Raw genomic sequence first — 24,313 nt, forward strand, 5'->3', positions numbered from 1 at the left:
TAACGGCATATCGCCACCCCGGAAGATCAATCGCCAGTTTCCTCAGGCTATCTCGACTCCACCCCTACGTTCAGTACCACCAGCATAACCTTTTTATAGGCTTAATGTACCTCGTAGTAGGCAACCCCAATTACCTATGGTACCGCAGCCGAATCAACCTCAACAAGCTCATGTGCACTCACTTGCAGTTGAGGCATCCGTGACAGCAGTTACAACACCGATGACTTTTAAGGTCACAGCACATGTTCAAGGTACACCAGTCTTTTTATTGGTGGATACCAGGTCTACTATCTTTATAATATCATGCGCAGCAGTCAAATGACTGGGGTTGGAAACTAGTCTTATGGTCGGGTTGAGACTCCTTACCGCCACAGAGACTTTCTCAGACACTATCAAGATGTGTAAGGGTTGTTCGTTAGACTTAGGGAACAGAATAGTACTCGTCGACCTGATTATTGCCCTATTATGTCCTTTACATTCCCGGTTCAAGTCAGTGGTACTACCGCATTAGTTGTTATGCTACCTTTCTAGAAAATATTGGTGGTCTAACAATTGGGAACACGCCAGTAGTTCAGGATTTTACGGACGTGTTAAGGAATATACTTGGATTACCTCCTCAGCGTGAGATCGATTTTACCATCAACCTAGTACTTGGTACGACACCTATATCTCTATCGATGTATTGCATGCCTCCATGTGAGATGGAGGAATTGAGGAGACAGATCGATGATCTGTTGGATGCTGGCTTCATACGACCGAGCGTATCTCCTTGGGGAGCGCTCGTGTTATTCGTGAAGAAGAAGGACGGATCACTACGATGTGTATTGATTATCGCAGGTTGAACCAAGTGATGGTAAAGAGCAAGTATCCTTTATCCAGGATAGACGATCTGTTCAATCAGTTGAAAGGGGCGCAGTATTTCACTAAGATCAACTTACAGTCAAGGTATCACCAGTTGCGTATCAAGGATGAAGACATGCAGAATATAGCGTTCAAAACTAGCTTTAGGCACTACGAGTTCCTTGTGATGTCATTTGGACTCACAAACGCACCGGCCGTATTCATGGACCTGATGAACAGGGTGTTTTGACCATATCTATACTAATTCGTCATCATATTTATAGAGGACATTCTGATATACTCCAAGAGTTGGAAGGATCACGAGGAGCACCTATGAGCAGTCTTTGATACCCTCAGGGAAAACCAGTTGTTTGCCTAGTACAAGAAATGTGACTTCTGGAGAGAAGAAGTCAAATTCCTGGGATGAGGACGTGCAGAAGACAGCGTTCAGAACCAGCTTTGGGCACTGCGAGTTCCTTGTGATGTCATTTGGACTCACAAATGCATCGGCCGTGTTCATGGACCTGATAAACAGGGTGTTTCGACCGTATCTGTACCGATTCGTCATCGTATTTATAGATGACATCCTGATATACTCCAAGAGTTGAAAGGATCACGAGGAGTACCTACGAGCAGTCTTTGATACTCTCAGGGAGAACCAATTGTTTGCCCAGTACAAGAAATGTGACTTCTGGAGGGAAGAAGTCAAGTTCCTGGGACATGTGGTGTCCAAGGAAGGAATAGTTGTGGACCTTGCTAAGGTGACCGCGTTCGGGACTGGGAGCAGCCCGTTTCAGCTACAGAAGTGAGGAGTTTTCTGGGACTTGCTGGTCACTATCGCCGATTCATTAGGGACTTTTCCAAGATAGCTAGGCCGTTGTCTCAACTCACTCGAAAGGATCTTAAGTTTGCATGGAATGAGAAGGCAGAAGTAGCCTTTTAGGAACTGAAGGACAAGCTGACATCCGCCCTTGTGCTAGTATTGCCAGAGCAAGAGGTCAAGTATACCATATACACCGACGCGTCTCGTGTTGGTTTAGGTTGTGTTCTTATGCAGAAGGACAGGGTGATTGCCTATGCATCGCGACAGTTGAGGAAGCATGAGAAAAGCTATCATACGTATGACCTAGAGTTAGCAGCCGTCATCTTTGCATTAAAGCTCTAGAGACATTACCTCTACGGAGAGGAGTTCGAGCTCTTTTGCGACCACAAGAGCCTCAGGTACATATTCACATAGAGAGACTTGAATATGAGGCATCGACAATGGATGGAAACCTTGAAAGACTTCAAGTTTGAGGTCTCCTACCATCCTGGCAAGGCCAACCTTGTGGCAGACGCATTGAGCTGTAAGAAGACGATAGCATTTGCAGCTCCACTGATGATCGAGGAATGGAACATGGTAGAATTTGTGTGAGACTTCAAGTAAAAGCTTACGGTAAAGGAGCCGTTCGAGAGCGTCACACACATTCGTGTGCAGCCACTTATCAATGACCGAATTATTGTGGCTCAGGGGGAGGATGAATGGTTGTTGAAGATGAGGAAACAAGCTAGTGACGATGAAGACTCTGAATGGAGAGTTGGTACGGATAGAGGTTTATGTTATCGTGGCCGCCTATGCGTCCCAAATCTCCATGACTTGAGAAGGGAAGTTCTCGAAGCTACACATAATTTGAAGATGGCGATACATCCTTGTAGTATGAAGATGTATCGAGATATGAAGAGGTCATACTAGTGCGACAACATGAAGGCCCACATAGTAGATTATGTGTCCCGTTGTCTCACATGCCAGCAGGTCAAGGCCGAACATCGCCGACCTCCTGGTTTGCTTCAGCCCATGCCCATAGCTGAGTGAAAATGAGATTTCATCTCTATGGATTTTATTTCAGGGTTACCGAAGACGAGGAAGGGACATAACTCCATTTAGGTGATTGTTGACCGATTGATGAAGTCGACTCATTTCCTCCTGATTAGAGTCTCAAACTCAGCAGACGATTTAGTCAGGTTGTACATCAAAGAGATAGTACGTCTGCATGGAGTGCCTATGGCGATTGTGTTAGATTGAGACATGCGGTTCACATCTATCTTCTGGACTTGCATCTAAGAAGCAATGGGTGTGAAACTGAAGTTTAGTACCGCGTTCCACCCACAGACGGATGGGCAGACGGAACAGGTGAATCAGGTGTTAGAGGATATGTTGCGAGCTTATATGCTTGATTTCAAGGACAGTTGGGATGACTGTCTTCCCTATGCTAAGTTCGCTTATAACAACAGCTTTCAGGCGAGCATTGGCATGGCTCCCTACGAAGTATTGTATGAGCGTCCGTGTAGAGCACCGCATTACCGGGCAGATGTTGGTGAGAAGAGTTTGATTGGCCCAGATCTGGTGCAGGCGACCTCAGAGAAGATCGACATTATCAGGAGTCGACTTCTTGCAGCATAGAGCAGATAAAAGAGTTACGCCGATAAGAGACGGCGACAGCTAGATTTTAAGGTCGGAGACCATGTATTTCTTAAAATTTTTCCTATGAAGAGAGTTATTCAATTTAGTAAGAAGGGGAAGCTCACGCCACGATTTATTGGACCGTTCCAGATTCTAGACCAAGTGGGTGTGGTAGCGTACCGCCTTACTTTGCCCACCCCACTCGCAGGAGTGTACAATGTATTTCATGTATTGATGCTGAAGAAACACGTTCCTGATCCTTCCCACATCATCAAATGGGAGTAGGTATAGTTGAGTGAAGATGCTACTTATGTACTGCGACCAAAACATATTCTAGATAGGAAGAAGCAGGTGTTGCGCAGTAAAGTTATCCCACTTGTTAAGGTACTGTGGACGCATCACACTAAAGAAGAGGCTACTTGGGAAACAGAGGCCAAAGTCCATAAGAACTACCCTCAGATTCTTGAGGAGTACGAAAAGGTACTAATTTTGAGGACAAAATTTTTCTTTAAGGGGGGTAGATTGTAACGTCTCGGAAAAAATCCATACAAAGACCCGAGTATCACCACAGGTAGAAATCACTAAGGATCGAATTTTGTAGAAATTAGGCGAAAATTAGTTAAGTACTAAACTAAATAAATCAAAGAATTTGCTCGAACGACTTTCTATACGAACTGTAAGACACAAAACCATTAGAATCGCTAACCCAATATTACTTAGAAACTTAGGATCAATCTCAAAACCCAGTTGCTCTCGGGAGCACATTGAAACTCCGTATCGGGCCTGGACTGTGCGTTGAAAGTCCAACGACTACGAAACTATAAGGTTATGACCACCTTACTGGGCTTGACAACCATCGCGGAAATCAAACCCGAATAGTATCTAGAAACGCACAATTTAAGCCTGGAGCAAAGTGTGTGAGAAATGCGAATATTTTTAGAAAATGAACTCAAACTTAAGTGAATTGGGCTGTTCTCTTGCAAGCCAAATTTAAGGTATCAGACCATCAGAATCAGACCCAACTACACCCTTGGATCAGAAAAATTTCCATACACGGGCCAGTGTACTTGTGGCCCTGATCGAGTAACGATGATCGTTGAACTGAAACAGGTCCTCCGCGGTCGATCCATAAATCCGATCGGACCGAAATCTTAGCCTGACATAGATCCATCATCAGGAAACTTTCTCCAGACCGTCTACAGGTAATGGGCCTGCAGATGAGCTCCGTTGGCCCGAAACAGCCGCTTTTTGGTTATAACCTAAGTATACCATGGCCCTGGGGCCATTGACATCACTTCTGAGCCTATATAATGCCCTAAACCCATCCCTCTCTCATTCCATACGAATTTCCTAAAACCTTAGGAGAGAGAAGAGAGAAAAGAAGAGAAAAGAAGAGAAAAGTGTGAGGAGAAGAGTGAAAGTCAGAGAGATCGAGGCGGTGTTTCTCTCGTGCGACTACCCGCACTAGATCGCCTCTTTGCTACGCTACTCAATTCGTTTCGACTGTAATTTGGGTAAAGAATGCTAACCCTAATCTCGTTTTGGAAGTCCAAATAGAGGAATCGATGAAATAACTAACCTATTCCGTGATTCAGGTAGCTGTTGTGTCGTAGACAAAGACGTTGTGTTCGAACTGAGTTCGATACGAGTTTACCGACGGAAGGTACGGACTATAAATGTTTGGATTATGGTTTTTAAGGCTTTTAATGTCACTAATGGTTTGTTACTGACTTGATTACCACCATATACCCTTAAATACGATGCATTCCATATATTACATGTGTATGAACTATGCTTATTAACTATGCATTTTATGTGTTTGTTGAAATGTTCGAATGAATATGGAATTTCGATTGGTGCTTGCCATGATTATTAATTGAGAATACATGATCATTGTGTGCGTGACAACTCCTTCATGAAAGGATTTGGCATAATGTGTTATAACTAATTCATTACATGTATGTTTGAAATGTGTAGTCTAAGTGTTTGATAAAATGTCTAAATGGGTGATTGTTTGATGAAATGCATTTATTAAAGGTGTTGAGATGAGATTTTCAACTATCTTAGATATATGAATAGATTCCTTCACGTAATTTACATTCGACTACGTGATTCATGTATGAAATGCCTATGTGTGATAATATGTGCACTATGTGTTTGTTAAAATGCTCGAATGAGATTTATATGTGATTTGGTCATTAAATGCTGTTTGACTGTCACATATGAATGCCTATTACAACTAAGTATAATTGGGACTATCGCATAGTCCTGGCAATTGGTAAAAGTTTCCGATCAAGTGGCCGAATTAGTTTCGCCACCACGGACACGTTCGATGAATCCGAGCCGTACGGTGACTATCGACAGTGCTTAGGCCACAAGGAGTGCGTATGCGCTTCATGTCGATTAAGTTAGCGTGCGCTCGTACCAATCGAGCCTGTCAAGTAACCCAATTAGCCTAATGTGTGTTTACCATGGATGGATGCTACGGCTTGAATCTAAGGTACCACTTATCAATGCAAAACCCGTTTAACCTTGGTACCACGATCCGCTAAGACTCATGAGACGAGCATGGTGGTGTATGGGACACCATGGTCAAGCTGTCGGCCTACACTGGGGTGACGAGCCTCCCCGTAGTGACCAGTGAGCTATACAAACTCGTAGCACCTGAATGGGTCCCCAAACATCTGAATGTATCAAATAAAATGGTTTATCACTAACTTTATCTTCAAAGGGAAAGAAAAGACACTCTGTGATGCTTGCTTAACTCACAAGCTTCACATTTTAATACAATTCAAATTAACTAAGGATTGGTGCCTGAACCTGGAATGCCATTAATGTGAAGAGATGTTAGCTTGCAATGCAGCTCCAACTTCAATTGTTTCATTCTTAAGATAGTAGAGTCCATTAGATTCATGCCCTCTACCAATCATCATCCCCATCTTTAGATCCTAAAACTCACAATAATAAGAAAAAAATTTTACAGAACAATTCAGGTATTTGGTTAGTTTATTTACAGATAATGGACTCAATAAAAACTCTAGAATATACAAAATTGATGACAATGAAAGATTTGATATAGGACATACACAACACTCACTAGATACACTAGTTGAAGTGTCATTGGCTAGGGTAGCAGATGGAATGGATTAAGACTAGACTAACTTGAATAGCAAATTACGCCTACCGGTCATATGATCGGAAGCACTAGAATCAATAATTTGTATAGTACACCCAAAAAATGTAAGACAAGATGTACCTGATTAAGCAAGGATAGTAGTAGATGAAGGCGCATGAGTGGAATAATTTTTCAGAAGCTTAGCATAATCTTTCTTTTACAGTGATTGTGTCACATAAAGTATTCAGTTCAATAAGAGTGGCACGATTACCTTCTTAACTATCCTCCAGAGAATTGACTTAGGCTTTCCATGGAAATCCTAGCATGAATCAATATTAAAATTGTTGAGGCCACAATAGGTGCAATAACAATCACCATGACCATAGCCACCTCCAAATCTACCGCCTCGACCACAGCCACCTTGAAATTCCTCATCTACTCTACTCGCTATAGAAATAAAAGCTGAACGATCTAATGAAGTGGAACTTTGAGTAGACATGTCAATTGTCTTCTGTACTCTGGTGAACGCTTCTGTCACTGAGGGAATTTCACTGCCTCCAAGAATCTAGGACCTCATAGGCTTGTACTCAGGTTGAAGGTCAGAGAGAAATTTAGCAACATGAAATTCCTCCCTTTGCTTGAGCATAACTTCAAAATCTGTTAACAACAGTTGATGAACATTCAACTATTCCAACATGCCGCATAGGATAGAGTAATATTCTCCCACACTTTTATCTACCTATTAAAATGCAAATATATTCTATAAGAGTTCATACATACAGATTAAGTTTTTTTCACCAAAATACATCTCCTTCAAGGTGTCCCAGACATCTTTAGCCGTCTTGAGAAAGATAACATTGGCACTAATATATGATTCCATGCTATTCCACAACAATGCTCTAATTTGGGCATCCTCTGCCACCCAACCATCATAATCTTTCGCAGTGGTATTGGGCTTGGGGGATGTCAAATATTTAACTTTCCTCTTTCCAATTAGAAAAAACTTCTACAAATGTAGTCCACTGTAGATAGTTTGTACTATTTGATTTTATTGATGTTATTTGGAGAGGCACCAAATCTGATGAAGATAAAATATTGCTCTTGGAATCATTTTTTTAATCTATCTAAATAATAACAACAATTTTCCTTCAACACAAATTCTCCAGCAAACTAATGTACTAAATCAATACCTGATTTTGACCTTCAACTTGTCTTGATCAATACAATAAAGGAAAGTATTCACGAACTTCTAAATTTTTAGCCCTCAAGTTTGATTTCATGCTTCAGGAAACTTAACGTAAATCGCACACTAGATGAACAATGACCCACTTTGTCCCATCATGCAGGTCTAATACAAAAGTGGGCCTTACACATCTCATTAAAAACAATTCACCACCCATCAAGTGGGGGTACAACACTCAAAAGAGATTAGGTTAGATCAGCTCTGAACCTTTTAGCATTTCCCACTGGAGATATATATATATATATATATGTGTGTGTGTGTGTGTGTGTGTGTGTGAGAGAGAGAGAGAGAGAGAGAGAGAGAGAGAGAGAGAAGAGAGTAAATAAGGTAAAGAAGAGAGATCAAGAAGAAAAACCTCAAAGTCACTCTGTTACCATGTCTTCGATTTTTAAAATTTAAAAAAAAATAAAAATAAAAAAAAAAAAAAAGGAGAAGAGAGAGAGAGAGAGAGAGAGAGAGAGAGAGAGAGAGAGAGAGAGAGAGAATGGAGAGCTCTAATGCTCACATGCCTCCACCCCTCTTATTTTATTAATAGGGCTTCGCTTAAAAAGAAAAATTGCAAAATAACCCTTATGCCAGGAAACACAAATAATCATAATACCATATACTCAAAATTAAACTTATGTATACTCAACACATGCACAAAGATCAGACGCAAACACGATGGTCACACGTGTGGACACGTCACATGTATCCACATGTGTGATCACATCACACGTGTGACCCATTCTAACAGATCGCTCTGGCGGCAAGTGCCACTATGATTGGGATGGCGATCATAGTGCTCCATGCTCTCTTACACAATGAGATGAATAATGCAAGCGCACTCCATTGATAATGCTCCCCTTCTAATGTAGAGTGCCATATCACCAATATAAGACAGGACTGAGAAAGGGATATGGTGTCATGCAGATCTCGGGTTGCTAGGTAGCAAGAAGGTAATAGGGGTGGTGTATAGTACTAGTAATGTACCTAAGGCATCACAGATGCTGAAAGAGAGAACACCACATGGTGGTTTTGGCACCATGACTTGATTGCCATGTAAGTTGACACAGGTTCAAAGAAAATAATAAATATTGGCTGTGCACGTGGTGAACTTAATTAGAATAGTCCTAATATGCACGATCCATAGCTAAAGGCAAGAATCAGACATTGACAAAGATTCAAACCCCTGTTTATCATGAAGTGGTCATCCAGTGCCTTGGCGACTACCCACTAAGCGCTGCCAATGTATAATTTACACAGTCTGCTCCTAGTGGGATAGGGCACTAGGTGCTAATATAGACTACTGTATTGGCGGTGCCATCTGACCAATTTCCTCCAGGCCTGGAGGGATGGCATCCATCATGAGTGATTTTCCATTTTACTTTTTACTTGCAAAAGCTCTGCTTCTTTCGAGAATTTTTGAAGATACTCTTAAAGATAAATCAAGAATTAAGATTGAGATCCTCAAAATGAAACCTGATGGATATTTATAGGCAACGGTGGCAGCTGTTGTCATACACTCACCCCGCCTTCCGCCAAGAGACAATCACTTTTGTAGGCAGGGCAGACTGCGCCTTCAACGGTTGGGATGGCTGAGATGGCTCACAAATTCTCATGATGGCCCGCACATTCAACTGTTGAGATGGCACGGAAATTCTCATGATGGCCCGCGCCCCTATAAAACTGTCAACGGGCCGGGCCTGAGGTAGGTCTCAGCCCGGTTTTTAAACTGTTTGGCCAGCTTATTCAAATTTCTGAGAGCGGATTACGTGTTACCTTAGGGCCTATCTTGATGATGTGTTGTATATCCACGTGGTCCATCCGTTTCTCCATACCATTTTAGTACATAGTACCAAAAATTAAGCAGATCAAAATATCAGGTGAATCACACCACACGAAACAGTGGTGATTGAGTGCCTCACCATTAAAAAGTCCACAGAGCCCATCGTAAGGTTTTCGTAATGTTTATTTGACATCCAACCCGTTGATAATGTCAAGAAGATATGGATGAAGGTAAAATACAATGATCTGCTTGTTCCAAAACTTTTGTGGTCCAAAAAATGCTTTAATGATCATTCATCACTGTTTCTAGTGGTATGATTCACCTGAGATTTGGATCTTCTTAAGGTTTGGGATTTCCTGCTAAAATGAGATGGAAAAACAGATGGGAGGGCATGGATATACAACAAACATTAATGTGGGCCTCACACGGTTAGGGTAACATCTACATTATACAGAAGTAGAGCTGGGCATTGAGTCCAGTCGGGCAGAGTGAGCGCTGACCCGATTCGGCACTGAGTTTAACATGCCTGACCTAATCTGAGTCTGAGGTCTGACCTAGATTAATCTGGACAGTTTAGCATGCTTAACCCAACTCGAGTATGGGTCTGGCCACACCACATACAAAAGTTGAGAGGGGTTACCCTCCCATTAAAAAATTCATAATCATTTGTTGGGCCCACTGAGATGTAGTTCACAAATCCAGCCCATACATTATGTGTGTCCCACTTGGATGAGGGGTCAAACCAAGTTTTAGACACATCCAAATTTCAGGTGGGCCCCACCAAGTGCTTTTATATGTTTTAGGCATGTCTTCACATGATTTTAGATGGTATGGCCCACCTGAGTTCTGTATATGGCTGATTTTTGGGATATCCCATAATTTAAAGAAGACCCATCAAATGCACGGTGTTGATGTTCGACACACATCATGGTCGACACACATCATGGTGGGGCCCACATAGCTCGACTTCGGGGCCCACATAGCTCGACTTCATTGGAAGTTCCCATGAGATCGACCGCATAGTACCATTTCTATATATATATATATATGAGTCCAAAATTTAGCCTCGAAATCAGGCTATCCTAAGCGTGGTTGCCGTTCGAGGATAAAGTCACGTTTTCAAAACAACTGGCTAAAAATTCTCCATCATCAATGTCTTTGTTTAGTCCAGTTCAATTCAGCCGTAAACGTTGACTCACCTTGATATGTGTTAAATATCCACCCACCATCCATTTTGCCGGCTCATTCAGGACATTGCCCAAAAAATGAACCAGATCCAAATTTTAAAAGTACCACACCACAAGAAACAGTGGTGAATGAACTCCAGCCATTAAGAACTTCCTAGGCCCATGGTAATGTTTATTTTCGTGCTCAAAACTCAGCCACATCCATTATATAGGTGGGCCATACTAAAGGAAAATAGTTTGGAGGGTAATTGCCATATTATAGACTATTTTTAATATTGTGGACCGCCGGGATCATATTTCAGGCCGGTTTTTCTGCTCTAAACCTAAATTTAAGTCATTCACCTGACAGTAGGGGGATTTTGGAAATGCATGGCAGTGGCCCCACACCACCTGGCAAGAAAATTAACTAATATTTAGTAACCAGGTAGGAAGCCTACTGCAGTGAGGGCTCGACGAACCTTTCACCATGTGATGTGAAGATTCTATTGGGGCCCATCTTTATATATGTGATTTATAAACACCGTCCATCCATTTTTCAGCACATTTTAAGACATGAACCCAAAGTTGAAGGATATCCGAAGCTCAAGTGGACCATACCAAAGAAGGCAACGAGGATACCTATTGTTGATGTTGTTTTTGGGCTCGCCTCTTCTATGACCCTGGAATCTACACACGTAAGAAGGAAAAGGTGACCCTGGTCTTGCCAGGGGACCCTTTGATGCTAAAGTCAGAATCTGGATCTCTTTTGAAAGGTTTTTAGGGCGAGAGTCTTTACATACCTTTTACCATGAGGATCTCTGTATTTATAATGGTGTCGTACCCCGTATGGCTTTCGTATTCCTTAGAGTAAATCCCGTAAGGGTAGATTTCAATCTTTGAGGATCCGTAATCCCTGTTTCCTCTAGATTCTCGGAGATTATTATCTTATCTCTTCCGAAAATCTCGGGCAGAATCCAGCGTTCTTATGGACTTTGGGCTTTATTCATACTCGGCATCCAATGAGTCCGAGCCATTGCTTCACTATTCTTCCGATCCTCTAGCCGACTCAAGGACTTGTTATATTTTTTTCCCCAACAGTAAGCCCCCCTACTTCGTTCAGTGCCCTAAGGCAGTTGCGGAGTATTCTGGAATTAAGTCGGTCTGTATTAGAGCCGAGTAATGATAAAGCATTTAATGAGTATAAGGTGGCTTACGCGACTTCCGAGATACGTCGCTTCGTTCGACCACGCGTCGACTCGTTTATCGAGACCGCATGAGCAGAGTGGCCGTCATTAAAGCACCGGGGCGTATGAAGGTTGGACACGTGGCCACATATTTGGCAACAGCGCATGAGAAGCCATCACGTGTAAAGTCGAGGTACTCGAGGTGGCGCCACTTCGGCTCCTCATTTAATGTTGGAGCCACGTGGCAGCTCTATAAAAGAGGGTCACCCTAAGCGAATTTTCGCCAGTTCGCCTTCTTTCAATTTTCTCTTATGCTTTCGCCTCCTCCCTCCTTTCACGGATTCCAGCGCTGTAATCCTTTGCGCTTCCTCCTGCTTTCGACATTTTTGGATTTCTCCTAGTAAGCTCATTCTTCCTCCCTTTCTTCTTCTTTCTTTTTAACAATGTCAGACCCCACAAGCCCTAAGGAGGGAGAATACAACAGTGAGGGTGAAGCGAGCGGCTTTTGGTCGGCTTCAGAATCACCCTCACTGTTGGCGGAGGTTGCCAAGATGCGGATCTCCTGTTTCGCCATTCGTAGAGGGTTGTAGACCCTCCGGCAGAGAGGTCGGTGGCGTCAGTGGAGGCATTGGATTCGCTTCCTGACCGTATGGCCGTTGGGTGCTCCTCCGGCAGCCATGATTTTGAGGGAGGCGGAGAGGAGGAAATTGAGACCGAAGAACGGGTTAAAGGACCCGTACCTTCAGTGATGACAGCACCTTCAGTGATGACAGCAGATGAGCTGTCAAAGATCCAGTCCGGATATCACATTCCAGATTCAATCATTTTGACTCTTCCTTGGCCTAGAGAGCTGCTCGACCAACCTCCACTTGGGGCAGTTGTGATTTTTCTTGTTGCGTTGCAATGCGGTCTCTGATTGCCGCTTCAAAAGATTGCTCGGGAACTATTGGGCAGTCTGGGGATAGCCTCGAGACAGGTCGTACCGAACTGGTGGAGGGACTTGTTCGGCTATGCGGTGCTCTAGGCCGAGACACGACAGCTTGAGCTAAGTGTGAATGAATTTCTCCATTTATACCAAGTGCGGGCTCACACCCAGCATCCTGGTTGGTTCTTCTTCTGCTTCTAGCGGAATACCGGTGGGCCCTTAATAACTGACTCCCCTTCATCGAACAAGCACTGGAGAGATAGGTGATTTTGGGCCCTCGATAGGTGGGAGTCGGCTGAGATTGGACCTATCCAGCCCTTTGTTCCTCGAGCTTTTTGTGCAGCGATAAGTAGAGTTGACGTGGTTTTACCGCTTTTTTCTTATCTCATTTCTACTGAGTCAAGGATGTAACTTTTTTACTTTTCAGCAATACCGAAGCATCTTCCGAACTTTGACTCGGATTCTCTGACTCGGATTCAGAGTTTCAGAGCCCTTGACCCGGAGAGATCTTGTAAGAGGCTTTTCCAACCGGAGCTTCTTTTTGAGTGGGGCTTCGACTCCGCGGTGACTGGTGAGAGAGTTTTTCTTGTCTTTTCTTTTTTTTTCTGTCTGTTGGACTATACTACCGCTCATCCTTCTCTGAATGCAGACATGTCTGAAGCTCGGCCTTCTCTCCATCCGCCATCTTAAATCCGACCCTCACCTCACTCGGACCCCCGGGCCTCGAAGAGACATAAGGCTGTCTCAAAGGGCCCGGTAAGGACCGCCCCCCTGCTCCCTCAACTGTTATCGAGGTTGACGAAGGCACGGAGGCGACAGAGGCGATGGAAGCAGCCGCCCCAGAGGCAGGGGCAAGTGAAGCGGTGACGGCGTCTTCTGAGGTACCTCGGGAAGCTCCCAAGTCTGAACCGGCTAAAGCCTCCACTGCTCCGAGAGCTGAGGAAAGGGAGCTGTGGAGGACGAGAGTAGCTAAGAAAGAGAGGATAGCCTTCTGCCAAAAGGTTGAAGAGATCCTTCCTTAGGCGAGTCGACAGATATTCATGGGGGAGTTCTTTGGCCTTCTTGAGGCGGCTTTCGTGGACAACATGCTCAGTAGGATCGGGACGTTGTTGCTCGAGATAATGTTACTACCCCTCAGTCATTTTGTTTTGGATTTTCTATCATTTTAAAATATCTTTTTTTCCTTGTGCAGTTCGCCCCTTGTATGCTGAAGCTCGTGCCAAAGTATCTTCCCTAGCTAGGCGAGCTGTAAAAGCGGAGGCTAGGCTGTCAGATGCTGAGACTCGGCGGTCGGAAGCGGAATCTCAGCTGTCGTTTGCCGAGTCTCGGGCTCTCTTTGCGGAGAGCCAGCTCGAGGAGGCAAAGGCTGCTCTTGTGTCGGCCACAACGGAAAGAGATCGCGTGGCCTCGCGATTGGAAGAGGCCAGGCTAGCCTTTAACAGGTTGCCACAAAGCGGGTCGTGGCTCAGAGGAAGCTTCAGGAGCTCGCGAAGGGGACCAAGGCCGCCCTTGCGACTACAAGAGAGGACGCGGTGGAAGAGTTCCTTTCATCTTCAGTTTTCGAGGAGGAGCAGACCCTCGTTTACCGAGAGGGTTACACTAAATGTATCGAAGTGATGAAGGGTGCTTTTCCTCACCTAGATCTGTCCGGCTTTAACGAGAGCGAGTCAAAGTCTGGTGGTGAGGCGGCAGCGGACCCCGAGGCATACACTTATGACGCCTCTGTTACTGCTCCTGATGCAGCTCCATCAGCATCTCCTGGGTTAGCTCCTGGTGCAGTGGGCGAGGCCGAGCCCTAAAGTTGGCGTAACGGAGAACAATTCCTTTCTGTTCCCCACATCTGATTCAAGCACACCAAGCCTCGGGGCCGAGCCTGTCAATAGCGTCGAACGTTATCTTTTATCAATATCCGAGTGTAGAACACTTATTGTTATATTATTCTGACTCAATTGTAATCAATGAACTGACTAATATAACACTTTACTGATCAATGAATATATGCTTTTTGTTTATTAAGCATTCTACACATTTTTCTTTCTTTGATTTTGTAAGCGTTTAAACAATTAAACCGAGTATAGATCACTTTTTAGCCGAACTATGGATAGTATATCTTAAGATGCTCGGCATTCCACGGGTGAGGCAGGAGCTGCCCTGTTAGGTCTTCTAGTCGATAAGTACCTAGTCGGATAGCATTGGCAACTATGTAGGGGTCTTCCCAATTAGGGCCCAGCATTCCTGCTCCGCTTTCTTTAGTGTTCTAAAAAGTTCTTCGGAGGACCAAATCTCCCCCTCGAAACTGTTTAACTTTAACTCCGGCATTGTAAGACCGAGACACTAATCGTTGGTAAGTGGCTGTCCGAAGTCGAGCCAATTCTCTGATTTCATCAAGGAGGTCAAGGTTGAGAATCAGCAGCTCCTCATTGTTTTGCTCATCATATGAACTTACTTGGGCGGTAGGTAGGCCAATCTCCACAAGGACGACCGCCTCCGATCCATAGGCTAGCGAGAAGGGAGTTTCTCCTGTAGCAGTTCGGGCTGTAATTTGGTACGCTCAAAGGACTTTGGGAAGTTCTTCAGCCCATGCTCCTTTTGCTTGGTCTAGCTTAGTCTGAAGGTATTGTTTAATTACCTTGTTGATGGCTTCGACTTGTCCGTTTGCCTGTGGATGACGCGGGGATGAGTAAACGTTCCTGATCCGTAGATTTTGGCACATGTCGTGATACTGCCTGTTGTCGAACTGTTTCCCGTTGTCGAAGACAATAGTCTGAGGTATCCCGAATCGACAGATAATATTTTTCCAAACAAAATCTATGACTTTCTACTCAGTTATCTTGGCTAACGGCTTGACCTCAGCCCACTTGGTAAAATAATCGACGGCGACGACAGCAAACTTAGTATGTCCTTTCCCTAGAGGGAATGGCCCGATGATGTCGATTCCCCATTGGGCGAAAGGCCAAGGCCCGGCCATTGGCGTCAACTCTTCAGGTGGCTGTCGAGGGTTGATAGCAAATCTCTGGCATTTATCGCAACCCTAAACAAGTTTCCGAGCATCTTGTTGAATGGTTAGCCAATAATATCTTTGCTGAATGACTTTATGGGCCAGGGATCAGCTGCCCGAGGGATTACCGCAAATGCCTTCATGAATTTCACGTAGAACATAGTCGGCTTCGCGTGGTCCCAGGCATCGCAATAGGGGCGCGCAGTATCCTTTCTTATATAAAATGTCGCCAAGCATAGTGTAATGAGCCGCACGTATCTTCAATCGTCGAGCCTCGGCTCGCTCTTGGGGGAGTTCGCCGATTTGTAAGTATTTGACGATTGGATCGAGCCAAGATGGTTCGGAATCGATGGGGAGCAAGGTGGAAGACTCGGTTCCCCCAACGCTTGGCTCAGCCACGAATTCGATAAGAATGGATTTGGGAATATCATCTTCGTCAATTGAGGCAAGCTTTGTTAGTAGGTCGGCTTTAGCATTCTCGGCCCTTGGGATCTGGGTAACAGAACATTGATGGAACTCGGCGATCATCTTTCTGGTCTTTGCAAGATAAGCTTTCAGTCTTTCCTTCCTAGCTTGATATATGTCAGCTATTTGATTGACGACTAGTTGGGAGTCGCTATACACGTTCAGATGAGTGGCACCTAGACTGGCTGCTAGCCAGAGTCCAAGAAGGAGAGCTTCATATTCGGCTATATTATTAGAAGCCTGAAATCCAAGTCTCAAGGCATACTGAATGGCTATGTGATCAAGAGTTTCCAGGACTACCCCTACCCCGCTTGCCTTAGAGTTCGATGAGCCGTCAACGTAGAGAGACCAAAATGGAGGGTTGGGTGGGAAGCGATTGGACAACTCTGCTGAGTCAACCATAGGAATTGTCAGTTGCACTGTGACTTTGACGATAAAGTCTGCCACGGCTTGTCCTTTAATTGCGGTCCGAGGTTTGTAATGAATATCGAATTCACTAAGCTCAACCGCCCATGTTGTTAGTCTCCTGGAAGACTCTGGTCTCTGTAGTATTTGACGTAAAGGCTGATCGGTCATGACGATGATCGAGTGAGCTTAGAAATATGGCTGCAAGCGTCGGGATGATATAACCAGGGCCAAGGCCACTTTTTCCAGGTCGAATATCTCGTTTCCGCCGAGACGAGGGCCTTGCTGATGTAGTAGATGGGGAGTTGTTTGCCTTCATGCTTGCGGATCAGGGTCGAGCTTACGGCTGCATCAGATACTGCTAGATAAATCAGTAAGGGCTCGCCTGGCTCGGGCTTAGAAAGCAACGATGGCGATCCCAAATATTCCTTAATCTGCTGGAAGGCGCTTTCGCACTCTTCTGTCCAATCGACAATTTATCGACCCTTCAACTGTTTGAAGAAGGGGAGACACCTGTCAATAGTTCGGGACACGAAGCGATTTAAGGCCGTTACTCTTCCAATCAGTCACTGAACGTCCTTTATCGTCTTAGGGGACTCTATGTCAAGCAGAGCTTTAATCTTTTCTGGATTAGCTTCGATTCCCCTTTGACTGACTAAGAATCCAAGGAATTTGTCTGAGCCTACGCCGAATGCGCATTTGCTCGGATTAAGCTTCATCTTATACCTTCGCCTTTGATCTCCATTAATACATGTTCTTGTGGCTTGTTGAGCGAAGTGTACATCGAAAATTTGTGATTAGGCCGTTTTCCCGACCTATGTTCATCGCGAGACCAATCATCTTTTCATTTTTTACCACTAACCGAGTCAACTTCTTTTTTGGTCGACTCTTTGGCTGGGGTTTTCGCGTTTTGGGCAGCCTCGCACAGGATTCGGGTTTCTTCGACGTTTGCATACTTATCTGACCGAGCTATGAATTCGGCCAGAGTAGCGGGGGGTTCTTGTCCAGAGATGTAAGAAATGGCTTGTCTCGAACACCTTGCATAATTAAATTGAGAGTCGTCTTGTCCAAGTGCTTCCGGACTTAGAGCGATTCAAATTGAAACGTTTGATATAATCCTTAAGTAATTCTCCTTCCTTTTGAATTATATTATTCAGATGTGCAGATGACTTCAATTTTTTCTTTCCACCAACAAAATTGGCAAGGAAAGCATCGCTGAGTTCGGTGAATGAGCTGATCGACTTCGATTTCAACTGTTTAATCCAAAGCTGGGCTACATCAGCCAAAGCGAGAGAGAAGGCCCGACACATCACGGCGTCCAAGGCATCATGCAATTCCATGTACGTCCGGAAAGAGTCAATGTGCTCAGTTGGATAGGTTTTGCCGGTAAAGGGCGGGATTTGAGGAAGGCGGAACTGCTCTGATAACCGAGCTTGCATGATTTCCTCCGTAAATGGGGACGCCTTTGTCTCAGGTCCAGTTTGATTGGCGTAACGTTTTTGTTTCATATCTGCGATTTTCTCTTGCATTTCTTTTCGCAGGTCCTACATATCAGCTTTCCAGGGCTCGTCACTATCAGTTGTGCCCTCAACGAGGGGCCTGTTGCGCCTTCTCCGATCTATTTCATGTCGTAGATCGGTGGCAGGTAGTGGAGCGGTCACATAGATATGGACGGCACCGGTTCAACTGGAACCTGGTGCTGGCTTTGCTGAGGGACACTTCGGGGTGCGACGAGCTGAGGATCGACGAATTGGCGCTGAGCATTAACCCCACCATCGCCTTGCTGGGGCGGCTAGACCTGTTGTCGATGAATTTGTTCTATCATCTGCTTCATATAATTCAGGTCGGTCCTAAGATCTTGGACCTCCTTGTCTAATCATCCATTGCTACGATTCCATTGCCTGTTTCTGGATGAAACGAAGGTTGCCTGACGGGCCGCAGAACCTTGTTGATTGTCATGTTGGTTTTGGGCCGCGTGGGCATGAGCTCCATTTGTACCAGGGGGGCCTTCGGTCGTCGATGGTTCGGTGACTGGGACCTCGCTGGGCTCATTCTGGACGGTTCTTCTTGTTCTCGTCATTAGAGAGTGCTCTATACCTGAGGAAAATGACTTTTCGTATCGCTTCCCACAGACGGCGCCAATCGATTGATGCTGTTTTTAGGCTCGCCTCTTTTATGACCCTGGAATCTGCACACGTAAGAAGGAAAAGGTGACTCTGGTCTTGCCAAGGGACCCTCTGATGCTAAAGTCGGAATCCGGGTCTCTTTTGAAAGGTTTTTAGGGTGAGTCTTTACATACCTTTTACCATGAGGATCTCTGTATTTATAATGGTGTTGTACCCCGTAAGGCTTTCGTATTCCTTAGAGTAAATCTCGTAAGGGTAGATTTCAATCTTTAAGGATCTGTAATCCCTGTTTCCTCTAGATTCTTGGAGATTATTATCTTATCTCTTTCGAAAATCTTGGGCAGAATCCAAAGTTTTACTAGGTAACTTCTGGATATGGAGCAATATAGCTCAGCCGATGTTTATCTTTCTGACATTGTCGTGCTGGACTACCCAGATTTGGGCATATTTGGTTGTGAGGCTTACTCTCATGTACTATCAGTTGAGAAAGATAAGTGAGACTATAAAGCCAAAAAGTATATTTTTGTTGGCTATGGTGTTTGTGTGAAAGGTTATAGGTTATTTAACAAGGTCAAATGCAACTTTATCACTAGCCGTAACGTTAGATTCGATGAAAGCTCCTTATTCCACAGTAATGATCAAGATGAGCAAGATGAAATAAAAGGTTGATCGTAAATGTCCAGATTAACACAGATGATGCTCAGGCAGAAACAAATGCGTATACAGAGGTACAGGAGCAGGTGGAGTAACCACCTGTGAGAAGAAACCCACCGCGTAATCGCAGGTTACCGGCAAGATACAGGGACGACTCTCATATTGCATATGCCCTCATTACAAATGAGGGTGACCCATCTACTATTCAGGAGGCCTTTAATGAGTCTGATGCAGAAAAGTGGAAGGCGACTATGGACAATGAGATGGACTTGTTATACAAAAATCACACATGGGAGCTGGTGGAGCTTCTAGTGGGTCGAAAAGCGATCAGATGCAAGTGGTTATTCAAAAGGAAATGGGATAGATATAAAATGAGACTGGTAGCGAAGAGTTATGCTCAAAGAGAAGGAATCGACTTCATAGAGATATTTGCACCGGTGGTTAAGTAGGTGTCTATCATATTCGTATTGGCACTGGTTATCCAATACGATCTCAAGCCGGAACAGATGGATGTCAAGACTGCATTCTTGCACGGGGAATTGGAAGAGCAAATCTTCATGAAGCAACTAGAGGGCTACGAAGTTAAAGGGACAGAAAAAAGTTTACAGGTTAATGAGGTCATGTACGGCCTAAAACAGTCACCTAGGCAGTGGTATAAAAAATTTGATTCTTTCATATTGAGTCAGAAATTTACTCGGAGTGAATACGATCACTGTATCTATTACCAGACAGTGAGTGATGGCAAATTCATCATCGTAGTATTATTTGTTGATGATATGTTGATTGCCTGTCATGATATGTCTGAAATCAAAGTACTGAAGACTCGGTTCTCAGGAACATGCGAGTTGAAAGATCTGGGGGCTGCAAAAAGGGTTCTTGACACAGATATTCATAGAGATAGGAAAAAGAGCGGGGTTTGGTTATCACAAGCAGAATACCTTAAAAATATATTGATCAAGTATGAGATGGACTAGGCAAAGCCAGTGAGCGTTCCCCACGTGGCTCACTTCAAGCTTTCCTCAGAACAATGTCCTAAATCGAATGAGGAAAAATAGGTTATGTCTCATGTGCCTTATTCGAACGCGGTTGGCAGTTTAATGTATGTCATGGTCTGTACAAGACCAGATATTTCACAGGTAATCGGTGATCTCTTCTTTTATAGTAGAATTCTGTCGCTTTGTGTTGTGGTTTTTTCCCACAAGGGTTTTCCACGTTAAATCTGTGTTCTTCTTTGGTTTGTTTGGTGCTCTTGGATTGCTATCCTAGATCCATCTTTGTGTGATTCCGCAGCACAATCCCCAACATATATATACATATATATATATATATATATATATATATATATATATATATATATATATATATATATATATATATATATATAAACATAAGTCGGGTTTTGGATCGAGTCAAGTCAGTATTGAGTTAAATTTGGGGTCGAGTCAAGTTATTGGCTGACCAGAACTCGACTCGGTTTGAGTTTGGATTAGATGAAGTCTGACCTAAACTTGACTCAGTTTGAGTTTGGATTAGATGAGGTCTACTCAATTCAGATGGACTCACCCACTCGGTTCAAATCAAGTCAGGTCTGAACGAATTGGACAAGTCAAGTCATCCCATGCCAACTCTATTAAGAAGGAACCACGAAGGTGACGCATACTTGAACATCTCGGTCAATTCTTTATTTCCCTCCTTTTTTGTGCTCCAAGAATGAAATCTTAAATGAGCATGAAATGAGCACATCTGAGTATGGTGGATGGGATTTGCAAATCAAGGGGGAAGGGCCGATGATGGTTGTTGGGTCCAGGACACAATAGCAACACGGTGCTCAAGTTAAAATAGTAATGGAAATCCACGAGGGTATCTCCCACTCCAAATGTCAGTTCTAATGGGTTTTGAATCCTCTATTGTTTGGGCTAGAGGATGTTTAGAGAAGAAGGCAAAAATATAAGGGCGAAAAGCGTAAGCGTTGTGGTCCAATTTCTCCAAAGGATAGAGCGGATAGAGTTAAGAGAGACAATATGATGATAATGATGGCAAGGATGATCAAGATCAGATGAAGAAGAAGAAGGTGGAGATGGGTTAGTTGTCAGGTTCACATGCAGCGGATGGCCTAGGCACAGATTGTAATACCTTATGCAGAATTGCAAGGACTGTGCTATGCATCGGATATGGAGATATGAAGGGTTAGATGGCTTACCTTGTTAAGATGCCATTGCTGAAGATAGAATGTTGAGGTCTTCCTCTCCTTGTACCCTTTAGAGAAGTTGTAATGGGGATGTAACTTCAGTTGATGGTATCCAGCCTACTTGTATAGTTATAGAGGGTAGAGGGGTTTGAAACCCTTCAAAACTCCTCTCCTTATGGCTCTACACGAATTTGGTAATCCTAGTTCCTCTAAAACATTGCGTGCATCACACCTTACATGAATTTCTGAATGTATCACAACTTATTGGGGCCCACTAGTATACCCAATCACATTACGCAACCCTTAGGACAATCCAGACTATTGATCAATAAGGCCCACCTTAATTTTTACACAAAACCCATATTGTGGGGCTCACAGGTCATAATGATGGATGGTCCTCTTGGCCCTTATTCATCCTCTACTCTAGAGCTTCTTTGATGGAAAGGTTTCGAGGGCGCATCATCGTCATTTGCAACACATGTATGACTTGTCCATTCCAGACCATCCTTGTGAGGCACATCATGCGTGGAACATAACATTAAAATCAAACTCATCAAGCAATCACAACCATCCATCAATCGTTATCAAATGGATGGTTAAAAAGAAAATAGGCGGTTCGAATTGCAAGGTACAAGTCAGATGGTTAAGATCTTCTAAGTATGATTTCTTAGTAGGTTCTGCTCATCCACAATTTGGAGAATGATTTTGACAGTCTTGATCATCATGCACCACAAATTTAACCGTTTAAGTTACATACTGCCATGCGTGAAATTCCGTAGCGCATGCGCATCAACTATCACACTAAACTGGAGTATCATGATCTCTCTTTAATTTAGGGTTGTGAATGGTCGGTCCAGAGCTAAGAGCAGCAATCGCCACGAAAGCCAGCAGCATTAGGAAGACAACGACGAAAAAGACGAGGAAGAAAAGGAAAAAGGAAGACGGAAGGAGGAGAAACGAAGTCACTGACTCACCGAGTTTTGTGACTCTCTTGAGTCACCCAGTATGGAAAAAGTCAGAAAAACTCCGGTGATTCATGTCCTATTTTTATCATCACCAAGTCCACACCACTTTTGACTCGGTGTGGCCTAAGAACCAGGTTGACTCAGGTGATTCGTTAGTCAATTCGCTAAGTCAGCCAACATTGATGGTGCTGACCTAGGCATGGAGCTTTCTAACTGGCTTGTGGCTCATGGTGGGGCCCACCAGATAGAACTTCTTTAGGGGTCGTTTGATGCCTATAAAGTGCGTAAGTAGGAATCTTCCGACCGGTAATCAGATTACAGGGGTGTTTGGATGGGTATACCTGCCTGTAATCAGATTGTAGATTGTAATCTAATTACAGCTTTTAACTGTAATCTAAAACATGAGAAAAAGTTATGTTTCAAATTTCAGGTAAAGGGATTTTAGGCAACAGCCATAATTTTTGAAAATTTTCAAAGTAGAGAGAGTTGCAGATCATCTTCCAATGGTTAAAAGGACCCAAAACGAAAAGAAAAAAAAAAAAAGAAGAAGAAGACAAACCTCTCCCTGCTAGGGTTGAAACTTCTTATATGTTGGGATGTTATCAAACCTTAGCGCTATGTTTGAATTAGTGGATCCACTTCTATAGCCAACCAAATGATTTGTTTACCGTAAATATTGACCATAGGCTTTACTGATCTGGGCTTATCCCAAGATCTATCTTATACACACACACACACACAAAAAACTGTCCCTCAATTATTTTTAAAAGATTTACCACTCAAAGCTCTATTATGAGTGAATACTAGAGATGAGCATGGGACAACTTGACTTGGCAAACTCGACTTATTAAGATACAACTCGATCTGAACCAAGTGGGTGAGTCAATTTGAATCGAGTTGACTTCATCCAATCCGAACTCAAACCAAGTCGAGTTTGAGTCACCCAGTAACTCGACTCCACTCGACCCGACCCGAAATCCAACTCGGTAGTGACTTGACTCAATCCAAAACTCAACTTGTACATATATATTTTTTTAAAAATCTGATATGATGTTTAAGATCTGAGATGCCGTGTAGCTGATGGAGAGGCAGTAATTCCGACAAGTGAATCTAGGTTTTGAGTTGTGATTTCAGCTCGTGGATACCCATTGCACCTAACCCGACTCGATGCTGACTCGACCCGACTCGGTACTTGTGACCGGGTCGGACTCGATCTGGATTAGTCCGGGCCAAACCCGGATTCAGATTGGGTCAGACATGCTGGGCTCGGTACTAAGTTGGGTTGAGTTCAGGTCAGGCCTATTTCGAAACCAGATCGAGTCGGGACAACCCTAACTCGGTTCGGCTCAACTCGATGACCAGCTCTAGTGAATACCTAAATACAGGGTGTAAACAAATTTCAAACTATCCAAGCATAGACAACTATTTCCCTAATTAATGCTTAAAGCCAAACAGAATCACATGTAAACACTTTACACCTTTAATCAGATTATTTGTAATCATATTACAATTTAATGACTTTACAAGCATCCAAACGACCCCTTTGGGTTTTGGTCCCTGGGATTTTCCTGTCGTATGAGGTTGGGAGGATTACTCAATCCGCCAATGCAGTGTTGATGGGTTTTTTTTTTTCCCTTCTTTTCCCTAATAATGGTCAAACCCAAAGGTTAGAATTGTAGAGAGAGAGAGAGAGAGAGAGAGAGAGAGATGCCCTTAAATTGGGCAATGGCCACCTCCAAAAGGGAACAAAACTGGCATGTTGGTGCGCCTCACTATGCCAATCTGATCGGAATTAGGACTGTCAATGGGTCGGACCTCAAGCCAGCAAACA

The sequence above is a fragment of the Magnolia sinica genome, chromosome 11 (genome assembly GCF_029962835.1).
Source record: "Magnolia sinica isolate HGM2019 chromosome 11, MsV1, whole genome shotgun sequence".
NCBI lineage: Eukaryota > Viridiplantae > Streptophyta > Magnoliopsida > Magnoliales > Magnoliaceae > Magnolia > Magnolia sinica.